Below are 16,442 nucleotides of genomic sequence, written 5' to 3' on the forward strand. Positions count from 1 at the left end.
AATTTCCTTGTGTCACTCTGGCTGGAATGCAGTGGTGTGATCTCGGCTTGAACCTTGGCCTCCCAGGTTTAAGCAATTCTCCTGCCTCAGCCTCCTGAGTAGCTGGAAGTACAGGTGCCTGCCATCACGCCTGACAGATTTTCATATTTTTAGCAGAGACAGAGTTTGACCATGTTGCCTAGGCTGGTCTCAAACTCCTGACCTCGTGTGATTCTCTTGCCTTAGCCTCCCAAAGTGCTGGGATTACAGGCATGAGCCACTGCACCCGGCCTCTAGCTAATTTTATAAATTAAAATTTCAGTGACATTGTGTCCATGAAACACCAAAACTCAATTATATTATTTCAAAACATGTTATAATGCCTTATGGAACAGCAGCAACAATAGGGGTCAAAGCATTTTGACTATTAACATGGCTCTTTTGTTTTGACTTTTTAGGTTACACCTGAACACAACAATTTGTATATTAACCCATATGCCATATTTAAATATCTGAATGCAAAAGGGTTCTACAATAAGGAGGAGTACTTTAGGCTCCTTGTAGAAAATTTTGAAAAATGTATTTTATGACTTTTTTTCACTATAAACAGCAATCATACTCCAATAAAGCAAAGTCATGTCACTAAAGTGCTCAGCTATCAAACAACTTTTCAGAATCACCAGAACTGAAAGTAACACCTTTCCATGTGTATCTATTGACTTGTCTGTCTTTCCCACTGGAATGTAATACACTTTTTTCAAACCGTCTTTATACTCCCATAGCCTATTAAATGACTGGCACCTAGAAAGCAACAAATTGTTTGTGAAATCAATTAATAAAGTAAATAATTATTTAATCAATTAAACTACCACTGTGTTTACCAACAATCCTCAAACTTTAATGTGCATAAAAGTTATGTGCAGAACTTAATTTTAAAGTGCAGATAACTAACTCCTGCACACATAGATTCTAATTCAGTAGGCTATGCAGTCTGTGACTGTGCATCTAACAAAGACATCAGTGTTTCTGATTTGGAGCAAAGATCACTCTTTAAAAATATTGATATAAATAACACTAATGTGATCAAGAAACCTTGATTCAGATAACCTTTAGCAAATCTTTGGGCAATTAAGTGTTAATTGATTGTGAATAAATAGGGTCAAGTTAAATGAGCACTGCATGTACTATTAAAAAAAAAAAAAAGAGAAGAAGAAGAAGACCTAAAGTGACCATGGGGCACTCTGGTAAAACTCGTGGCTCTAACTTCTCTGATTCTGTGCCTCTTAGATTTGTGAGGTCAGCATGAGTAGAAGGTAAAAGAAAAATTTGGTAATATGGACAGATTACAGGACAGCCTGTGGATCCAATGTTCCAATTGGACTGCATTTGGTGTCACTATCCCATGGTTCAAACCAAGAGAAAAGCAGGGAGCAAAAAATCTAGGACAGATAGCAGGGTAGCATCTCAAGATACAGACTGTGCAGCTGTACTGACATCAAAAAACGGCCTGAGTGTGACATCTAATCTCAAGACAAACCTGTCTTTTTACAGTTCCTATTTTAAGCTGCCTTTTTCACGTTAGTAAATGGCAACTAGGGAAGTATGTGCTGTTCCTAGAGTTAGATATGCTTTTGAGGTACTGGCCATTGTGGAAAGTTAGATCTAAAACATTTATACTTTCTAATTCACCATAAAACCTTTTAAAAATACCGTACTAATTTATGAACTCTGAGCCAGTTCTACTAAATCAGTATTTCTAGGGAACACACAGTGGGAATCCATATATGTGAGCTATTTAGGTGATTCTGATGATTGACCAGGTATGGGAGCTGTGGATTTCAAAAGCTTTGATAGATATTTCGTTATTAGAAATGTTACTGTATTTATAAGGGGTCAGTCCTTTTCCCTCCATCTTTAGCCACACATTTCTGCCTCTGACACAACTCCTCTCCTCATCTGTTGTCTTAGTAGCCTTCTGTCCAAAATTATCTTGTTGTAGACTTGCTTTGTTAGGTATTCTATCCCTTTTCTGTAGTAGCACTGTCCTCTATTCAGTTTTCCATCAATTTTGAGTCTAAGACTTATTTTTCTATCCTTTCTTTTTCTCTGAATAACTTTTATCCTAAAGCACACTGAAATTGCATGTCATACTGTTATACATACCCCACCACTCTTTTTAAGTATATCCACATTGGTATACATCAGCTGGGCTTAATTTCTGAAAACAAAATTAGGGCCCAATGGCTCAATGTTTCTGAATAAGTAACCAAAATTGTTATTGTTATAAGAATGTAAGAAAAGGGTGACAAAATGGTGAATTGCTGTAACAAATGGAAAATGAGTTCAGAATGAAGCAGAATGCCTAAGACATTTCACATCTTGACTTGTTTTAACAAGATTCTACTGCTTTGTAATTCATTTATAGAATAGTTATAGCTTCCCATTGGCTCCGTGCTCTCATTTACTCAGCTACTGTAAATAATAGCCATCAGCAAAGCTTTTGAAATCTTCAGATGAAAGGAACTTAAATTAAGGAAGCTTCCCGTGTGCATCCCTTCCCCGACAAAAAAAGATGTTAAGAAAACAAAGAACGGGGAGCGTAACGGAATGATTGTAGTAACTGAATGCATTCCAGCTTTTGAAAACGATAAACATTTATTTTCCGACCTAAGAGTTGTTGTTTTTAATTTTTTTAACTTTTTTTTTTCTCAGTTGAAGCAGGCGATAGTGGATATTATCTTAAGATTTGAAAGATATTGAAGGAGGCAGTATCAAGTCAGTTACACTATGTGGATTAATGTTGCAGTAGTTTCTTTCTTTGGTCATTGCCAAGCTAGTTGCTATTTTAAGAGTATTAGTTATATGCTTCTGTACCTGAGAGTGAAATTTTTCATTTCCCTCCAAAGATGATTCATTTTGTTTCCTACAGGAAGAACTTTGATAATAAATTCCAGTGTATTTCTTAAAATGTTCCCAGGGACTTAAAATGAACCTGCAAATATTTAATTTTATATTATCTTTTTGACATAGTTTTCTTACATAATCTACATATTTTGAATAGATGATTAGACCAAAGGAGCTTGCAGTAGATAAGGTTATAATCTTAATGAAGATTAAACATCTTCTTTTAAAATCTCTTTATATTATTACTGTTGAGTGACAGAACAGATATTCAATCCTTTAAGCCAAGAATGTATAATGGGACCAGTATGTAATAAGTAAACTTGGGAAGCATAACTGGAAATACAGAAGATACTGAACTTACATAACAATATGTTTGAACTTTAAATGTTTTCGCTTTCCACAGTCTAGCTTTCTCTCCTGCATTGTCCATATGGAAAGATGACTTAGCCAAAGCTCCCAAGCTCCCAAGAGTTGACAAATTCTCCCTTCCAGGGATTAACCCAAACCAAATTATAATATCTTAATCCCAATTCCAAATTCCTAAAAGAGAGAATTTGTGACTGTGGAGGATACTCTTCTCCCTCTGCCAGCTAAGAAGATGTCCGAAGAGATGGCAGCTACAGATTGGCCCAGAAATTTAGTCAAATCACCTTATTATTCATGGTTTTTTTTTTTTGTTTTTTTTTTTTTTGAGACAGAGTCTCCCTGGATCACCCAGGCTGGGGTAAAGTGGTGCGATCTCGGCCCACTGCAACCTCTGCCTCCCGTGTTCAAGCAATTCTTCTGCCTCAGCCTCGTGGTAGCCGGAATTACAGGCGATGGCAACCAGGCCCGGCTCATTGTTTTTTTTTTTTTTTTTTTGTATTTTTTGTATTTTTAAGACAGGCAGGGTTTCATCGTGTGGTCAGGCTGGTCTCAAACTTCTGACCTCAAATGATCCACCTGCTTAGGCCTCCCAAAGTGCTGGGATTACAGGCGTGAGCCACCATGCCCAGTGATTTTTTTTAGTGTAAGACTTATAATTGAAAACAATTTCACATTCAAAATTTTAATTTAATTAAAACAACATGAAATACAAGTAAATAATTTTGGAGAAGAAAATACAGTTATATAATTATATAACAACACATATGTCTAATTTTATTGATCAGAGTGACATTTTAAAAAGCTTTTTCCAGATATAAACAATGACTGTTTTCTGTTTAGTGAAATAGAAATTTAATTCTTCTTCTGCCTATAAACAAATAAATTAAAATATCAAGATTTTTTTTTTAAAGAATCTCAAGGTATTTTTGCACATCGAGACTAAAGTGAAGAAAATAAATCATTTTCAGGATTTTTGTTGTGAAAATACAGACATGATTTTTTTTTTTCCGTAAAGCATATTCATTAAAACTATGCTTGGAAATTAACATTTCAGCAGAAACCATACATAAAATTTCAGTTTATTAAGACAAAAAAACTGGAGAGTTTGGGCTTTTTTGTTTTCCTAATAATGACATTCTGTTTTGTTTTCTGACAAGTTTACTGACAGAGCTTTAGAGGTAACTTAACAGTATCTGTACTTACCTGTCAACCAGGAATGAGTCACTCCTGAATTTACTAAAAATGACATTATCATCATGGTTTAGTAATGAACCTTGGGGAAGATTTTATGATACTGTGTGACACCAGACCCTCTCATTAGTGCCATAGGTTTCATTAGTACATGTCATTTTTTCCAACCTTTGCAGCATTACTGGTTGAATACAACATATTCTGAATATCTCTACATTTGTGACATCTCTTAATGTCACATTTCTTTATTTTTACAAAAGCTGTTTATAGCTTGTTGGATTATCTAAACATGTTTAAAAGATAAGGAAATACTGTAAAGCAAGGAAAATGAGAAAAATTCATAGATTTTGAGGGAAAAAAGAAAAAAACTACACAGATACATTAGGCCAGGGAAGTGCTTGTTTCCTGTTAGTCCTGATACCCGTTGGAAGGCAAACTTCTATCAGGGCATGAGCCTGTGATTCAGGCTAGGGTTCTAAATCCAGCTTTGCCAGTAATAACCTGTGTTACTCTTAACCTTTCTTAGATTCATTTTTGATGTGTGTGATACAGGATGAAAATTCTAGGATTTTCTTTTATTAGCATTGATTTTTTTGGGGGACCTTTGTGAATTTTTTTTCTCTTTTGTAGCTCCTCCTCCTTCCTTCCCTTTCTTCTCTTTCACAAATATTGATGGAGCAAATAACAAATGCTGTGTATCATAATGGGCATTGCAGATAAAATCAGGTACCTCATTTTATATATGTAAAGATAGATAATATAATTACCATACACAAGTAGATTCAGTCACTCCAAAGTCACATTTGACTCTATAGAAAATCCCTTTGGGAATGAATTTAACAAAGTCTGGATGCTGTTGTTTATTTGCAGTTAACAAGATAATGAAGAAAAATTGTCAGATTTGTGATTTAACTACTTCCATTTATATTTTATCAATTATCTTAAGGAAGCAAAAGATCTACATTTTTTTCAAAGGGGCCAGAATTAAAAATGTCTAGTACAGGTTTAGTCTTTTAAAAGCCAATGCAAGTAATAAAGTCTGTGTTAAATTAAGTCCAGTCCATCATTCGTCATTTTCAATTTTAAAGCTAACATTTACCATGTGCTAGTTCAAGCCAACTTTACAAAGCCTGTCACTGCTGATATCTAATGTGGTGAATCCCACTTGAGTTTCTAATGTCTTCTCCTGACATTTCTTCAGGAGTGACTGATAGTGCCACAGGTCCAGGTGGACTGAATAGTGGGGATTGATACTGATACGACTGAAGTTTAGAAACAAGAAAGAGTTATGGAAAACACATCTTAGTGAAAGATCATGTCTTATTCTGATGACTTGTTTAAAATACAATAATTTTTCCGTGATGTTAGAGAAATAACACATTTCCATGTATATTTCCATAAATGTTTCAAGTAAAAATGGGTAAATAAGCACTAAAAGATATCATTCACATGCACACAGTTATAAGGTTATATCTGCAAAATTTATAACTATAGATGTCACATCAAAATCAAAATTAAGAGAACAGATATTTTTAAAAACCTTGTTTGTCAGGTGGTTACTGAACTACTTGTCATCATAGGACTAATTTGTCTTTTTAAAGGCAAAATCATGACAGATATTAAGTGTAGAATGAAGGTAGGAGTATTCAATACATTTTGTGGTATTGGTTTAGACATCAGGAAAGCTCCTGGGAAAATTCCATATGCTAGTGAAACTATAAATTGCATTGAGTATTTATTGGTTTCTGCCATGGTATAGTAGGTATTGGTTAGTGATTTTTTAAAAAAGGAAAATTAATTTGTAGCTTTCATTTCTCAGTTATGTGTTTTCAGGAAGGTACATTTGTCTTATAAAGGTGGTATAAAGGAACTACTTTAGAATTCAATTCTCATCACAAATATTTTAATGTAATATATATATTTTTTCCCAGGGCAACCAGAGAGGCATATGATATCTGGTGAATAAGTATGGCCCACCAATAGTTAAATATAATGGACACAATTTACTTTTACTTCTTGAAAAAAACTTTCCCCATCAAAAGGATCATTATTTCAAATAAAATTCAAAGTGGTGTATTTAAAATACACACTTTTTTCTTCTAGTAATCTCAAAATCAACCTAGTTTGTACAACATAAAAGATGTAAACTCTCAATCATATGAAATTTTCTTTCACTGCATTAATATTCAATGAAGCTTGTGATTTTAGTGAATCTCTTCTGCTGGTTTGGAAGGAACGACAAAATATCAGGCTTTTATGGTGTGCTTCCAATAGTTACTGCCCTGGGTAGACATGGGGAGAATTCAGGTCATAGAATTTAATGACTTTTTTTCAAAAGCAAAACACATGCACACTAATAATTTAAATAACCTTTCTTGTCAACAATAGAAATATGTGACACAGCAGTAGCTGATTAATAGCAAAGTTAGTGATGTAGGCAATAATTGCTAAAGGAGTTCGTAAGAAAAGATTGCTTCACTGGAGAGGTGAGATGCACATTAATGCAAAGTTAGGAATTGAGCTGACAAATGAAGAATGGAAACAGGGCCAGAGAGTCATTCTAGGATTAAGAAGTGCGAGAAATGCCCACAGCCAAGGCAGAGGCATAAGAAAGTAAAATGATCTTTTTTAAGATAAGAATGAGCATGGCTATATGAAGGGTATCTGTATAGAGTAGAAAAACTAGAAAATTAGCTTAGAGTCAGGATATGATGACTTTTGAATGCCTGGCTATGTGATTTTGTCTTTATCTCTGAAATCAGAATTTCACAGAGCACAGTCTTCAAAACAGTAGTTTCATAAGATGTGATAGCTATTCCTCGGGAATGCAGTAAGGGCATGAGTGAGATTTTGAAGTTCAAATATATTTGGGAAATTCTCAATGAAAAAAAAATTTCCTATAATACACCTTCATGGGGCTGTGGTTGTATTAATGTGCATTGTGAAAGTCCAAGAGGAAGACAGAGACCAGATGAACCCCCAAACACATTTGAATGTGAAATATTTTTCCTGTGAATCATCCCACACCATAGATGTGTACATAGAACAAAACTTAGGAAATACTGTTTTTTTTTGTCGTTGTTGAGCAGGAAGGTGAAGAAGTTTTATTAGCTCTATTGTGTGCCAACAGTTTTATTAGAGAGTAAGAACGTAGAGATACATAAGAAGTAGACATTATCTTGAAAGAGCTCATAGTGTAGTTATAAACAAACCCCCCAAAAGTGTGACAACACTTGATGCATGCAATAATAAGACTCCAAAGGGAGAGGCAGGCATACTGTAGTGTTTAGGCACATGGACTTTGGATCCAGACCACTGATGCTTGAATTTTGGTTCCATCACTAACCAGCTATGTGCTATTGGCTAATGTACTCCCCTTCCTGTGCCTCAGTTTTTTCACCTGTAAAATGGACAAACTAAGACCAACTCCAGATGGTTACCATAAAGTTTATAACGCATATAAAGCATGTTAACGGTGTCTGGTATGTAATAACTTCTATGTAAATATTCAGTTATTATGTAGTATAAAAACCTTATAATATAAAAATATAATATAATATAAAAACCTTATAAAATTATAATCATATTATAAAAACATAAACATATAAAAACATAAATGCCTTCATGTCTTCCAGAAATATGAAATAATTCTACATTTCTCAAGCATACTATATGAAGAGTTAAGAGATGAAAGATGAGGCTGGAGAGATGTAGATGTTTTACTGAAAAGTTTGCACTTTATTGTGTAGGTGAAGATGAGTCAAGGAATGATTCTAGGAAGAAAATCATGATCAGATTTATAATTTCAAAAAGTTATTCTGGCGACAAGCCAAGAGGCTCTTGCTCTTGCAACACATGTTTAAGAAATGGGGGCCTGCACCAAGGCTGAGTCAGGTAAAATGGAGAGAAAATGTCTAGTCCAGAAATATTTAGGGAATATAATTTTAAACCCATGATGATCGAAGGGATGTGAAGGAGAAGGAAGAATTGAGAATACATGTTGAGTTTGTAGCTCGAAATACTAAATGGAAAATATCATCACTGATCAATTTTGGAGAACAAAAGAGGAGCAGAATGGGATGTGGGTTAGGAACAGTGCGGGAAGACAAACAGTAAGATTAAATTGTTGTCCTTTCAATTTTGAGGTCCTAATGGTACATACAGGGGAATCTAACTAAGAGATAATTCAGACATATATCTCGAGCCATGGAGCAAGATCTTATTATAGCTAGAGGTAAAGATTGGTAAGTCACTACTATACCACAACATATAACATGTAAAGACAGGGGAAATGATGAGAATGCCTACACAGACCATATACTCAAGACAGAAGGATCACCAAGGGTATGATCTGAGAAAAAGAAATATACAACAAAAAGTTTAAGACTCAAATTATGCAAATGGTGTTTTAGAAGTTGTCGTATGCTCTATTAATGTTCAATTCAAAATGGGACTTCCATTGTTCCCTCAGGAGTCATTGTGATCAACACTCCCCTGCCCCCCAACAGACACACACACGTGCACACACACACACACACACAGAATCCAATGTTCTTACTTATTGAGGGACAGAATCAGAGACAGGGTACTCTTTTTCCCTCCTTCTTGACGTTATTATATAGATTTGTTTCTTCAAATAATTCCATAGTATGTATTTGAAGACCACTATCTACCAAACACGGTGACTTGATTATGCAATATGTGGATTATTTAAATTACATTATATGAGCGCAAAAATACCATAAGGGAAAAAAGTATTAGAAAAAAAGAGACAATGATATGTCAAGTATTACTCTGTACATGTTTCTTAAGAGGGAGGGAGGCTGGGAGGTCACGATAAGAGCAAATGCACATGCTGCTCTTTCTATGTAAGTCTCAGGGTCATTGCTACGTATTTTAATAAGACCAAGGAAACATATGCGATTTATTCCAATTTGGAAAACAGAATGCTGCTGAGAAATGATGTGGCATAGTAGAACAAGGCGTTCGTGTCAGAGAGATCTTGGTTGGTTTTATAGCATCGTCCCTTTCTTGGTAAAGAACTTTGGAAAAGATATTTAACCACTGTGTGCCCCTATTCCTTCATATGAAAAAAAGTTACAATGTAATATTCACCTCAGATTGTTTATCAGTTCACTAGCTGATGATCATTTGGCTATAATGTTATATACTATGGTTCTGTGAACACTGATAAACATTTTTGTAGACATATTCATATTTTTCTTCATAAAATATCTGAGATTGCTAGATAATATACAATAATATATACAATCATATACAAGCATGTTTTCTGGCCATGCTTTTTTTGGTCAAAATGATGTTTAATCTTTTGACCATTTATTTGATTGGGTTGTTTGCCTTATAATTATTCAGTTGTAGGAGTTCTTCATGTATTCTAGATACAAGTTCTTTATCTAATACATGTTCTGCAAATATTTTCTCCATCTGTGGCTTGCTTTTCATCTTCTTAACAAAGTCTTCCTAAGACAAAATTTAAAAATTTTGATCAACTACGGTTTATCATTTTTTGTTTCAAAATCTTTGCTTTTTTTTTTTTTTTGAGACGGAGTCTTGCTCTGTCGCCCAGGCTGGAGCGCAGTGGCGCAATCTCGGCTCACTGCAAGCTCTGCCTCCCGGGTTCACGCCATTCTCCTGCCTCAGCCTCCCGAGTAGCTGGGACTACAGGCGCCCACCACTACGCCCGCTAATTTTTTGTATTTTTAGTAGAGACGGGGTTTCACTGTGGTCTCGATCTCCTGACCTCGTGATCCGCCCACCTCGGCCTCCCAAAGTGCTGGGATTACAGGCGTGAGCCACTGTGCCCGGCCCAAAATTTTTGCTTTTTAATCTTATTTTGGAAGTGTTTACCTGATCCAAAGTCACATAAATCTATGTTTTTCATAATTTTTTGATCTTGGCTCTTATGTTTAAGTTTATACTTCATTTATAGTTAGTTTTATGTGATATGAGATAAAAAGTCAAGATTTATTATTATTCCTTTTTGCACATGGATATTACATCCAACTATTGTAGTGACAGTTGTTGAAAAGATCATCTTTTTTTATTGAGTATACATTTGCCATTTGTTGAAAATCAACTGACCAAATGTATATTGGTCAATTTTCAAACTCTGCATTGTTTTCCATCAGTCTATATGCCTGTCTTTATGACATCACACTATTTTTACAATGTAGTATTATGTTATGTCTTTAAATGAAATAATGTAATTTCTCTAATTATGTTCTTATTGTTTAAAATTCTTTTTTGGCTATTATAGGTTCTTTGGTTCCATGTAAATTTTAGAATCAGTTTGTCAATTTCTATAAAAATATGTTGAAATTTTAATTGAGATTTAATTAAATATGTAGATCACCAATAGTAGTATCTTCATAATAGTGTGTCTTCTAATCCATGAAGATGGTGTATCTCTACATTTATTTATGCTTCTTTAATTCTTTTGTTTCATTATACTTTAAGTTCTAGGGTACATATGCACAACGTGCAGGTTTGTTACATATGTATACATGTGCCATGTTGGTGTGCTGCACCCATTAACTCGTCATTTACATTAGGTATATCTCCTAACAGGCCCTGGTGTGTGATGTTCCCCATCCTGTATCCAAGTGTTCTCATTGTTCAATTCCCACATATGAGTGAGAACATGTAGTGTCTGGTTTTCTGTCCTTGCAATAGTTTGCTCAGAATGATGGTTTCCAGCTTCATCCATGTCCCTACAGAGGACATGAACTCATCCTTTTTTATGGCTGCATAGCATTCCATGGTGTATATGTGCCACATTTTCTTAATCCAGATTGTCAATGATGGACATTCAGGTTGGTTCCAAGTTAGGAAAAAAGGAAGTCAAATTGTCCCTGTTTACAGGAGACATGATTGTATATTTAGAAAACCCTATCGTCTCAGCCCAAAATCTCCTTAAGCTTATAAGCAACTTCAGCAAAGTCTCAGGATACAAAATCAATGTGCAAAAGTCTTATTTACATTCTTACATCAATGTTCTGTCTTTTTCAATGTAAAAATCTTGAGCATTTTAATAATTTATCTCTATACATTTCATGTTTTTAGATGCTACCATAAGTGGTGTTTTTTAATTTAAATTTTCAGTTGTCCACTATCCTTAAAGATCATTTATATAGACTCTATGAGGAAATGTCATTTTTTTTTCATTTTTACTTTCTTTGATACCTGGTCACTAGTTCAACCTATTCTTTTGCCATGACTTTTTTTCTAGAACTTTACTTCAGATCCAGATTTTGGTGGCCTGAATACATTTCAGTTCACATTTAACAATGATACAAAAGTTTAAAAGAAGAAATATTTCCTTTATAACTATAGTTTTCTATCAAGTTAGGAAAATTAATTGGAAAATAGATAATGAGAGCCTGATGTCAGGGGACTCAGATCTACACTTTGAGTGACTATGTGGGAGAAATATAAGGAAATACATAATTTAAAAACTTTGTAAGAAGAGGAAGGATAAGTACCAATACACAGAAGGTATATGAAAATACACTAGAAAGAACATAACAACTAATATTTGTTTTTTACTCCAAAACTTTCACAGTACATTCTTGAGCATCATGTAATCTGTAAACTATATTACTTATTACTTTACAGATGAAGAAATTGAGTATTGGAAATATAGTACAGTTTTTAATATTATGGAAATAGTAATCAGTGCCTAGGCCTTGTGAGTCTTAGCTCTTTTGACTACATGGGTTTCCTCTCAGTCTACCAAATAGGACTTTTGCAACTCATGTACCTAATTGCATCTTTCAAGATGTATATGTGGATGTATTTATCCCTGGCTAAGCACCATCTAGCAACCAGATGGTCAGACATGTAAGCTTTCATTAATATATTCATTTCAAACAATATTGTACTACATTTTATTTTTTACTCGTGTTCCATCTGGTCCAAAAGTATCTTAAAAAGAAGGCTTCACTAGGATTGTTCAATTTTCTCATAATAAAGGGACTAATTTATAATAGCTTAATTGGATTATAGCTAAACTTTATAATTGAGTCACTGAGAAGTTACACATTTAAATCAAACAAACAAATGCAAAATAAATTCAGAGTTATTGCATTAATATAAGCTTCACACAGGTTCCTCTCTTGAAAATTCAGAATGGTTTTCTTATGATTAGATTATTCTCAGTCTTAAGTTAGTCTCAGTTCTGTTCGTGCATTGTAAAGGTCTTGTGCCATTTCCTTTTCATATGTATTGCAGAGAGCTTAAGAATATCACTACACTTTATGAAACTGGCAATTAATCTGTTTTCAAGACTTTACTTTTGTATTTGGACTCAAATTCATTATTTCCACCTTTCTTACTCCTTTAAAAAATTACATATAGTATTTTTATTACATCAGTCCTCCTGTTCCTCCATATGTTTTCCTTTTCTATTTCTGCTTTTTTCCTTTCAGCCTGAAAATAATTGTCTGGCTGACTTTCCTCTAACCCTGAGCTTCCCACCCTGTGTGGTCATCAAGCCTTTTTGTATTGCTAGCTTTTAGTAAGGCTATATGTTCACTGAAGCTGTAGTGTTTGAAATATATTCCAGAATGCTTTCTCCACACAGTCTGGGAGCTGTTAATTTTCTCAGGAAATTTCATCAGTTTTGCTTTCTGGTAGAATGTTATTCTGGAACACCAGCCCAAACTCCTAGTGCTTCCATTTTAAGATTTTTTAGGCCACGCTAAAACAGCAGCCCTTTAAAGTCTACAGCCTTCCAGGAAGCTTTGCCAGCACTCCCTTACTGGCAGATCACTTTACTCCAGATCACTTGTTCTTGTGTTCACATGTTAAACGCAAATTCTCAGCTTTTAGTTAGTTTTGTTGAAATCTTAACTAATGAAAATGTGGCAGTTGCTTGCAGTAGAATTTTGATATTATATGTGTTAAGTAGATATTGTGACTACTAGCACCACCTTCCCAATACTGTAATTATGAAGAATGTTTATTTAAGAAGTAAGACATTTAAAAGAAGATTCAGTATTCATAACATTGATGTAATTGATAGTGGCTAATTAATAGAAATCCACTAAGCAATCTATTGAAATTATAAGGTACTATTTTAGCATAATAAAACGTTGAAGAATTAGAGAAGACTATGGTTAGATTATCTACAGCACCCAATATTAATATTTCATTTAGATAAATTATTTTTTAACTAAAATTATTTTTCGGCAGAGTCATCAAATAGTAACTAAACTATAATTTCTTCTGGGTTAATTTGTTCACCTATATCTACCTTTGTATATTATTAGAAAAAAATATGTGGCTAATTTTTCTAATTTTTGATATATAATATCAATATTTGTGTTCAAAATATATGTACATAGGCATACATACTTATGTATACACATACATAAATCTAGAGAAAGAATAATCTCAAACTTTTCAGTATAACACATGTAAACAAACAGATTATATATTTTTTATTATAGCTTAGTAACAAATTAATCCCTTTTCATGCAAATTGTCCTTAAAATTCTAAAGCAGCATTGTACTACAGTTTATAAAAAAAAATCAAAAAAAGATTTTGTAGTTGATTGGAAAAGAGAAATTTATGTTACTGCTTGTTAGTAGACACTTCCTATCTGCATATTTTAAATAAATGTTTCTTGTTAGCTGATTAACATTGGCTTACTAGGATTTTTTTTTTTTTTCTATGGAAGGCTTAGATGAATCAATGTTTCCGAGATGCTTTTATGGCATTAGCATGTATGGCACTGTTTTAGTCCTTAAACCAATTGATTATGTTTCAGATATTTCCTAAGGCAATTTTCTTTTTTTTTTTTTTTCAGAACATGTACAGTAAGTTAATCTATTAAACTGAAGTTCATTTTTTTCCTCTTATGTTAAGTCTGATGATGAGGTTATAAGTCTCTAGTGCTAGAAAAAGAAAACAGAAAATACAAATAAAACTTTCTACTCATGGATCATTTCATCTCATTTTATCGTTATTGATGATTTTTTCATTTTGAGAATGGTATAAGTGTGCCATGCTTTAAAACAAACAGTGACAAAAAAGACACACTATAATAGTTAATTTATACAGAGAGTGTGATTCCAGAGGCAGAAAATTTATGATACTCTATATTTGAAAAGAGTTTAAATGGATTATCTTACTTTTCACCTGGATCAAAAGCCATTTAAGATTGTTCCAAAAAATTTTTCAGTCAACTGTCAAAAAGTAATTACCAATTGTCCAATTACCATTACTCCCATTTGACTATTTTGTTATTATGGATCATTTAATTAACATTTATTGATTATACATGTTTCAGTTTTCCTCTGCAATGCAATTCCTTCCATAATTGTTGGTGCATGTTAAACTGAATGGTCTTATGATAGCATAATTACTAGAACCTTGTATAGCATTTTGATCTTATCTCTCATAAGCTTCTCTGCTACATTTCAGGCAGTCTCACAGCCATGCTCAGTACTTATCAAATATCATGTCATCTCTGCAAATCACTAATTTAGCATTTTACTTTGTAGCACAACTTTGATTCTTGAAGTACCTATCAAATATCATGTCATCTCTGCAAATCACTAATTTAGCATTTTACTTTGTAGCACAACTTTGATTCTTGAAGTACCCTCCCCCATACGATCATTCTTTCATTTTGTTGTCGCCACTTTTTCCTTGATTCCATTGTCATCGGCCTCTCTTCATCCCTTAGTATGATTGTTGAAGTATCCACATGTAATTATTCTTCCACTTCATCATGTCATCTGGTGCCTTCATACTACCATCATAGGCCTTTCCTGATTCATTAGCTTCTCTCACCCTTCCCTTCTGACTTCTTTTCCCTTCTTAACCAGCTTAGATTACATGGATCAGTATGTCAATAAGTACATGTCAATATCCCAATTTCCCTTGCCCCATTAGTTCCGGCCTTCCAATCAAGAAAATCATCAACCCCCAGTGAAGTCAGCTATCTGTGTTTTCTATCCTATGTCAGTGCAGCGTAGCTTAGCTAGTAACAATAACAATGTACGTTAAACTACTACCACTATAACTACTTTATATTTGTTAGCTTTGACAGGACTGTCAACATTGCCATGTAATCATACTATGTTTTGTCTCTCCTACCCTCTGAAAAGATTATTTCAAGCTTGCTCTATTCTCTACAAAACTCCAAGTCCCTATTACTCCCTTCATTCTGAAAATGACCTGGTCTGAACAAAAACAAAAACACCACAAAAAAAGAAGTTCTTGTAAAAACTTTCAATTTTATATGGGAGACAAATAAAGTTACAGGGAGCTCTTCAAAGCAACTTTCTTAAAGTGTTGCTGTCATACCCCCGCCTGCATCTGCACTATCCACTCCTTATCCCAGAGTTATTAAATCCAATAAAAGTTTTGTGGGTATTCTGCCTACTTTACCACAACTTCCTTCTTGCAACACTGTTTTATTTTTTTCTATACCAAGGTAAATTTTTGTTCTGCTCCTACCTGTCTGCACCCATTTTAACAAGGCCTTTGCTTGCCCGTTTTTCTCTACTTTTCTGTTGAATGTTGGGATCTTCTAGGCTCAGTCTGGGCGCTCCTTTCCTTTTCATTCTGTAGTCTTCTCCAGACCAACTAATTTGATGAATGGCATTAGGTCAAAACCTGTCATTCGTGCCTGTGACCCATGATTATATTTCCAGTCCAGTTCTCTCCTGACCTTCAAAGGAATATATTCTTTGTCTTCTAGATATTGTCACAGATGTTCAGAAGCACATCAAATTCAGTTAAGTCCAAAGCTACACAATACTACACCCCTACCTTCCTTGTGTGTTCCATTTTTAAAGAAAGGGACAGCCATCCATCCGTTTACAAAATCAGAAACCAAGAAGTCATTCTGAATGTCTTTGTTTCTTTCACCCTTTATCCAATCCACTAGGAAGCCATATTGATATATTTTACCTCCAGAGATATTTGAATAACTGTTTCTCCACATTTCTACCATTATGACACCCAAGTA

At 34.1% G+C, this 16,442-nt stretch overlaps 1 protein-coding gene and 1 long non-coding RNA gene across 3 annotated transcripts in view; both read left to right on the plus strand.

The window, feature by feature from the left end:
* The window catches only part of KCND2 (potassium voltage-gated channel subfamily D member 2), a 484,939-nt gene that overhangs the window by 126,338 nt on the left and 342,159 nt on the right, over positions 1 to 16,442 (plus strand). The gene's annotated exons all lie outside the window — the stretch shown is intronic.
* LOC134737040 (uncharacterized) overlaps positions 1 to 16,442 on the plus strand; it is an 86,042-nt gene that overhangs the window by 36,334 nt on the left and 33,266 nt on the right. Inside the window, exon 2 of the long non-coding RNA XR_010121591.1 lies at positions 1 to 16,442. This exon is cut by the window's right edge and continues 13,824 nt beyond it. This is a non-coding gene — a long non-coding RNA (uncharacterized lncRNA).

Source organism: Symphalangus syndactylus, chromosome 6 (genome assembly GCF_028878055.3).
Source record: "Symphalangus syndactylus isolate Jambi chromosome 6, NHGRI_mSymSyn1-v2.1_pri, whole genome shotgun sequence".
In the NCBI taxonomy this organism is placed as follows: Eukaryota; Metazoa; Chordata; class Mammalia; order Primates; family Hylobatidae; genus Symphalangus; species Symphalangus syndactylus.